Source organism: Phyllobates terribilis, unplaced genomic scaffold (assembly GCF_046119375.1).
Source record: "Phyllobates terribilis strain yellow unplaced genomic scaffold, ASM4611937v1 Scaffold_12__6_contigs__length_324123572, whole genome shotgun sequence".
NCBI lineage: Eukaryota > Metazoa > Chordata > Amphibia > Anura > Dendrobatidae > Phyllobates > Phyllobates terribilis.
Genome location: NW_027362772.1, coordinates 43,465,060 through 43,472,394, shown reverse-complemented (window position 1 = coordinate 43,472,394; position 7,335 = coordinate 43,465,060). Strand labels below are relative to the sequence as shown.

Sequence of the window (7,335 nt, the reverse complement as noted above, 5' to 3'; positions counted from 1 at the left end):
AATGGGGTCCCCTCCGGGGGAACATTGGCCCACCACTAGATGGCCCTGCCGGGTCATCTTCTTTGAATGGCAAGGGTACACTCTCCTCCACCACCCTGTAAACATGGAAAGCGTACCAGCCCCGCTCTCCTCTGTGCCTGATGTAGGTGACCTTGTCACCAGGTTTCAGATCCCGCGCCGGATGTCCCTGCTGTAATTGGGACTCCATGTCCCGCCGATTTACAAAGAGGTCTGTGCCAAGTTGGGGTTCCCAGATAAAGCCACATCCTCCATCCAGGTCGAACTTGACCACGGTTCCCTATACTCGTGGACTGGTTGAGGCCAGCTTTGCTTTGCGGGCCCGGGTTTTCTCCTCCATATTGCGGGCCTCCATCCTCTCCCAGCGCACCTGCCAGGTGCGCCGCTCCGCCTCTAGCTGAAGGAGTTTCCGCCGGCAGTGCTATTCTCTGCGTGCGGCCTCCTTTTGGGTCTCCCGGGGAAATCCCAACAAGTCACCCGCCTGGTTATCTCACCTAAGTTAGTCTCCATCATCTCTCTGGGCAACCAAAGGTGCTGGAGCGGGCAGCAAAGGGAGGCTCTAGTCCTCAACTTCCGCGGACCAATCCCAGGCCGTGCGTCCGTACACCCATTCGAGTGTGGGGGCAGGTTTCTCTAGCAGGGGGCCCAGGAGCAGGTCTGCGTCGCAAGCGCCCAGGGCAGGAGGTTCTGTCAACGGGCCCAGGAGCAGGTCAGCGCTGTCAGCGCCAGGGCATCATCCTTGCCTGCTCCTGTGGCCGCTTCAGCTCGGCTTGTCACCTCCTGGTCAAGGAGTAGCTCCGCCGGGGCTGGGGTGCTGCTGGTCGCATGCAGCGTGGAGTGCTGCCGGGTCAGCAACTTCTCCAGTAGCTCGGCCCTCCAGATGGCGACGGCAGCCTGCTGGACCTCCTCCATTCTTTTGCCCAGCTCTTGAACCTCATCACCGAGGAATCCTAAATCCTCCAGGGATAGTTTTGCCAAGACACCATCCAGGTTGAGGGGTGCTGCTGCAGGTTGCAGGCCAGAAGATGGAGTTTGAGGCTGGTCTCCTTCCATCGAGCCTGCCGGGTGTGGTCTGGCTGCTCTGCTGGAGACCATGCCCTGTCTCCAAGGTTTCTTCTCTCCTCTCCCCTTTCTGGGGTGGGCCCATGGCTGCTTGCTGTTGGCCACACCTGGGGGCTGCTTCCCCAGACTGATGGACAGATGAAGGTATATGGCCACAGGCGCATGGGGCGGGCTGCGCTTTTGGTGCTATTCTGTGACCCGGTCCATGATGGGAGGTACCTTGTTGTCTTTTACCACACACATAATGGCGCCCATTCTTCTGGGGCGGGCGCCACATTCAGTATACAACACAGTCTCTAGACGCACAGTACCCGGTTATAACGGGTTGGTTAATATCCTGTTCGTGATGCCAAAATGACGTGCCCCCTGAGCCGTGGGGTACTCAGTGCCAGGCCGGTCGGTGCAGGTGATGTCACGGTGGCAGTGACCTGGTCCGTGACCCAGGGCGGTCAATAAAAGGGGATTATAGTTTTTATCGTTTAATGTTTGTGACGCCACTTGTGGTATCCGGCTATATGGAGCCGCCGCTGCGGTGCGTATCCTCTGGAGCTGTTGGTAATGCAGCAGAGTTGGTTCAGCTCTCCACAGGTAGAGCTAAGCTCCACGGCGGTGAAGCGATGATTAATGAGGTAGATGTTATTGTGAAGTGTAGTGCAGGAGTTGGCGCAGATAATAATGTGAGGACACAGTGGGGTGCAGTCTTCAAGGTTTACTCACAGTTGTTGCACTCCAGGTTACCAGGACCAGGGTAACCTCCCACGTCGTACTCTGTTTACCAAGGCAGGGGTTCAGCAAACTCCCAGGTGTTTCAGGAATACATAATGGGACCCCATTCTGTGTTTCTTCCTCAGTCATCTTCCTGCGCTGCCTCTCACCCTTCTGCCCTGCGCCTCGCAACCAGTGTCCCAAGCCGGTAACATCGGATCTTGGCGGCAACCTGAAGTCCCCTGAATCCTATGTGGCTACCTTTTCGGCAATATAGTTGTGAGCAACTGCACCCTGAAAGTACAGAAGCCTCCAGTTTCTAGCTGAGCCTTGTAGTACTCCACTAGTTAGGGGCTGGTCCCCTTTGTGGCCTGATCCCACCACGTTCCTGCAGTTTCGGGCGCATGGGTGGCTTCCGCACTCACCGTGCCCCTGGGATCCCCTCAATCCTGGAGCATTCCTCTGCTCCCTTCCTCGTCCTGCCAGTCCTCCTGGGCCTCTCCAGTTAGGTCTGCTCCTCTCCTCTGAGCAGAGCTCCTACAGAGCTCCTGCTCCCACACTCTCTCCTCACTGAACTCTCTGACTGGACTCACTCTCCCAAGATGGTTCCCCTTTTTATACTCCTACTGAAGTGCTCCCCTGTATTTCTTCCTCCACCCACAGCCACTACATGGTTCCACCCTCCAGCTAAGGACCAGGGACTGTACTCTTCCTTAGGAGCAATCTCACCCTTCCCTCTGAAGTGGAGTGTAATGGATGCAAGTGTGTGGGTCCCGGGTAGTATTCCATCCTTACCTGAGAGAGGGATACCACACCTCTGGGTGAGATGTAGTACCTCTCTGGTGGCTGAACCCACAAGGGCCCCACATATAGGCCTATTAGGTACCTACACATTATATCTGATACTAATATTGGAAGAGGAGAAGAAGAGAATTTCAAACAGGCAAATTCTGGATGTCATGTTATAAAAAGCAACCAAAATTAAAATTCTCATTCAGTCCATGAGGGTTAACGGTGTTAAGCGTGAATATCTAATCACTTTTTTTCTTTAAGAGTATCGAGTCCATGTCTCCACCCCTGATATCCTATTTCTGTTGATAGGTTGCCCACCCTTTAAGTTCTTTCCACTGTAAACCGTATTTATATTTGAAATGTTGTGCGATGGGAGTGGAAGTAAAAACTCTTTGCTGTTCCTGGCTCGTGTTTTTATCCTTATCAAAATTGATAATACTCCTGATATGCTCTCAAATCTCTGCTGGTCTTACCCACATATTTTAACCCGCAGGTACATTCCAGACAGTATATCACTCAAATAGAGGAATAGTTAAGATGTTGTTGTAGAACAAATTTTTTTCCAAAAGCGTCTTTGAAGGATTTAATGGGGAAATGATAGAGTATTGACAATAAGAGATCCAGGTTTCTTTAACTTGCAAGATGTGCAAAGCTTGTCAAATTCTGATCCCCATGAAATCCTTCAAAGACACTTTTGGAAAGAGTGCTGTGTGGATTCGTTGGTATGAGACCTGATACCGGAGGCTATGTACACGTTATGCATACCCCCAGCCATGTTGTAGAACAAATTTTTTTCCAAAAGCGTCTTTGAAGGATTTAATGGGGAAATGATAGAGTATTGACAATAAGATATCCAGGTTTCTTTAACTTGCAAGATGTGCAAAGCTTGTCAAATTCTGATCCCCATGAAATCCTTCAAAGACACTTTTGGAAAGAGTGCTGTGTGGATTCGTTGGTATGAGACCTGATACCGGAGGCTATGTACACGTTATGCATACCCCCAGCCATGCAGCGCCGCCTCGCTCCATACGCTTGTATGGAGGGAGGCTACGCCCCGTCTAATGACATGAATGGCCAGTGGGCGCATCCGACTAGAAGTCGTGTATGGAGTATGGTGTATGGAGATTGAGGCCACGCCCACAGGCCGAAGGTATGTATAACGTATACAGTATTTGCAATAAAGAATTATTTAAAGGCTCATGTCCAATCTCTTTTTACAAGTAATATTTAATATACTTATGTAGGCCTAGGTGGCTGCCGCAAGCCAGCAAGCATTGCCAGACAAAATGGAGGCTGCTGAAACACCTGATCCAGTCACAGCAGCACCAGCAGGAGACCTACAGGCTGGTGCTGTTCCTTCTGGTGCAGATCCAACAGCACCAGAAGGAACAGCGGCAGCAGATGCAGCTTCTGGCAACCGCCATCCAGGGCAGGACAAGCACCCCAAATCCGGCTGATGACTCTCACATCCGGAAGGCGGTAAGATGGGCCTTGCAAAAAATGACCCTGGGGGATGACATAGAGACCTTCCTGATGGTGTTTGAAAGGTTCGCCGAGAGGGAGAAAGTTCCGCCAGAGCAGTGGGCAGAGGTACTGGCACCATACTTGACGGGGGAGCTCCAGAAGGCTTACTATGATTTAGCTTTGCAGGACACTAAAGAGTATGGTAAGCTAAAAACCGAGACTCTGGTGTGCTTGGGGGTGACAATGACTATCAGGGTGCAGTGGATCCACCACAGGGCGTATCACCGGGACAAACCCCCTTGCTCCCACATGTTTGACCTTTTTGCACCTTGTCCATAAGTGGCTGCAGCCATAGTCCTCTATGCCTGCGCAGATGATAGAGCGAGTGGTGATGGACCCGTTTGTGCCTTCCCTGCTGAGGCCAATACAGACTTGGATTGACCAGGGTGATTCCTGGAATGCCCATGAACTGATTGGACTGGTCGAGAGATATCAGGGGGTTGAGGGTTCCTTGGGAAGGCAGCACACTCCATACTGGGGATCCCAAAAGGATGAGTGGGACCAAAAGGGGGTAGGGCGTCCAAGGTCCAAAGGGGTGGGGAAGGTAATGGCCAAGGTCCCTATGGGTGAGGTCATTTTCTGGAGGCGCCACAGCCCAGGCCACTTAGCGGCCACTTGTTCCCTGACCGGTTCTGGTTGCCCCCGACTTTAAGAAATACTTTGTACTCCAAACGGACGCCTCAGATGTCAGTTTAGGACCAGTCCTTTCCCAGGAAATACACGGGGAGGAGCACACGGTTTTCTACCTGAGTAGGAAAGTGTCCTCATGCAAGAAGAATTATTTGGTTGTAGAAAAGGAGTGCTTGGCCATAAAGTGGGCATTGGACACATTACGGTGCTACCTGTTGGGATGGAAATTTAGATTGGTATCCGACCATGCCCCACTCAGGTGGATAAGGGAAACAAAGGGGAAAAATGCTAGGGTCACCGTCTAGCTCTTAGCCCTTCAAGATTTCAACTTCCATGTAGAACCTAGAGCAGGGAAGCTACATGGTAATGCCGAAGCCCTCTTGAGAATCTCCAGTCTGGTAGTAGAAGGTGCCAAGCCCCATGACTTTAGGAAGAGGGAGGAGGTATGTAAGGCAGCTAACGGTTGCATAGATGATGGGAGTTACTGTATGTATCACAGAGATGGCTGTCCTCTGTGATGTAACCTGGAGTGTTGCTCTAGTGCACGTAAGAGGACTGATTTGTGTACCTGCGACTGGGTTACAGGTAGTTTGGAGAGGTGGGTGGGTCCAGCTACCCATATACCTCACATCTGGGTGTGGTTAACCACCTTTAAAATGAAGGCCGTTTGTTTGGCACATGGTCTGTGCATTTGAAGGGAGAAGGTCTTCTGTGTGTTGTTGTCTCCAGGCCGAGCCAGGATACTGGACACTACCAAGCCTGTGTGCCCACAGGACTGGCCCAGCAGAGACTTGCTTAAAGGACACTTTACTTTGTTTGCCTTAACTGAAGGCAATTTGTATTTCTTTTGTTTTTTTTGTAGTTTATGGAGTAATAAACTGACATGGACTTTTAAAGGAACATGCTTCCTGTTTGCCTCCCGTTGCACCCAAGTGAATAAAACCCCTACATATGCCTATATTTTTTCTCACTTCATTTCACCAAGTTATACTATTTAGTGCTTATGCATAGCGCACAATCTGATTACCAACATATTTAAACACAGGTTGTAATGTAACAAAATATGTAAAAAGCCAAGGGGGATGAATTCTCTGACAATCCACTGTATATCACTCTAAACTATAGATGTAAAGTCACATTAAATGCAGGTTTCACAAATTTCTTGACAGGAATTGTAAAAAATTCTCATGGTTTTACTGGGCAAAGAAATAACAAAGTGGCAATAAGCTCTGTTATGTGCAGTTCTAGAAAGGGGAGAAATAAGGTAGTATGACCTATAGAACTACAGTGTTAACTCAATTTCATTTCAGACCCCCCTTCTGCATATACCCTTGTATGCAAGATAGAAATTTTTAAACTATAAATTATTTAAGGGCCTAATGTAAACCCTATCATGTCTTCTCAGGTCATATTATGACTTCTACTGGACAGATGACACATACCTCTCTATCTACTATTATTGGAACATTTTACCAAAGATGTCAATTATCTTATTCAGCATTGTTTTTGCTCTCGCGATTATCGGTAATGGATTAGTCATCTGGATTGCTGGATTTCGGATGAAGAAGACAGTCAATGCCGTGTGGTTCCTCAACTTGGCCATTGCAGACTTCCTGTGCTGTTCATCCCTTCCTTTGAGAATTGCAGAATGGGCTACATATTTCTCATTTTTCCTTGATTATAAATATTGCATATTGAGCATTTTTCTTTTTAATCTAAACATGAACGCCAGCGTTCTTCTCCTGATGGCCATAAGTGTTGACCGCTGTGTATCTGTCATGTGGCCATTCTGGGCAAAAGTTCATAGAACTTATAAACTGGTGAGAATCATTGCAGCGATCATCTGGGGGTTGAGCTTAATTATAACTGGTTTAGTGTATTATGTTTACAATACTTATTTGCATGATTTCAGGGAATGGTGTCTAGCATTTAATATTAGAGATCCTAATCTCTATGAAATAAGACAAAAAAATTAGACTGCTGAGATTAGTTCTGATGTTTGTGGTCCCTTTTCTCATCATCCTGATCAGTTATATTACAGTTTTCTACAAAATAAGACAAAGTAAGAGATCGCAGCGATCTCAGAGATCCTCCAGGATCATCACCGCTGTTATATTGTGTTTCTTTATTTGCTGGTTTCCATATTACATCTGGCCTTTGACACACAAGTATAATAGCAATTTTATTACGTTCAATACAATTAATATTGTTGTTACCCTCCTGGCTTGTCTTAACAGTTGCATCAATCCAATCATTTATGTTTTTATGGGACAAGATTTCGAACAAGGTTTCTGCAGATCCATCCCCTCCAGGCTAGAAAGAGCTTTAGCTGACTATCCTAATGAGCTTTGTAGTGAACAAGAAGATACAGGAAATACTCGCAGTACAGTTGTTTAAAATACATTCCTGTTTACTGTATGCCAAACTTCTTAACCCCTTTGAGATGTGGTCATTTTTCTTTTTCTTCACTGTTTTATTTCTCCTGGCATCCCAAGAACTATTTTCCTGTCAACGGAGCTGTATGAAGGCTTGTTTTTGCTGGATACTCCATAGTTCTGAATGACAGCCTTCCTTTCTTTCATATATTCTGCTAAATAGGGAAAA

General features: G+C 48.0%; 1 pseudogene; it reads left to right on the top strand.

Annotated features, from left to right (window-relative positions):
- Window positions 1–3,647: 3,647 nt before the first annotated feature.
- LOC141171680 (chemerin-like receptor 1) lies at window positions 3,648–7,128 on the top strand (annotated as a pseudogene).
- Window positions 7,129–7,335: the final 207 nt, after the last annotated feature.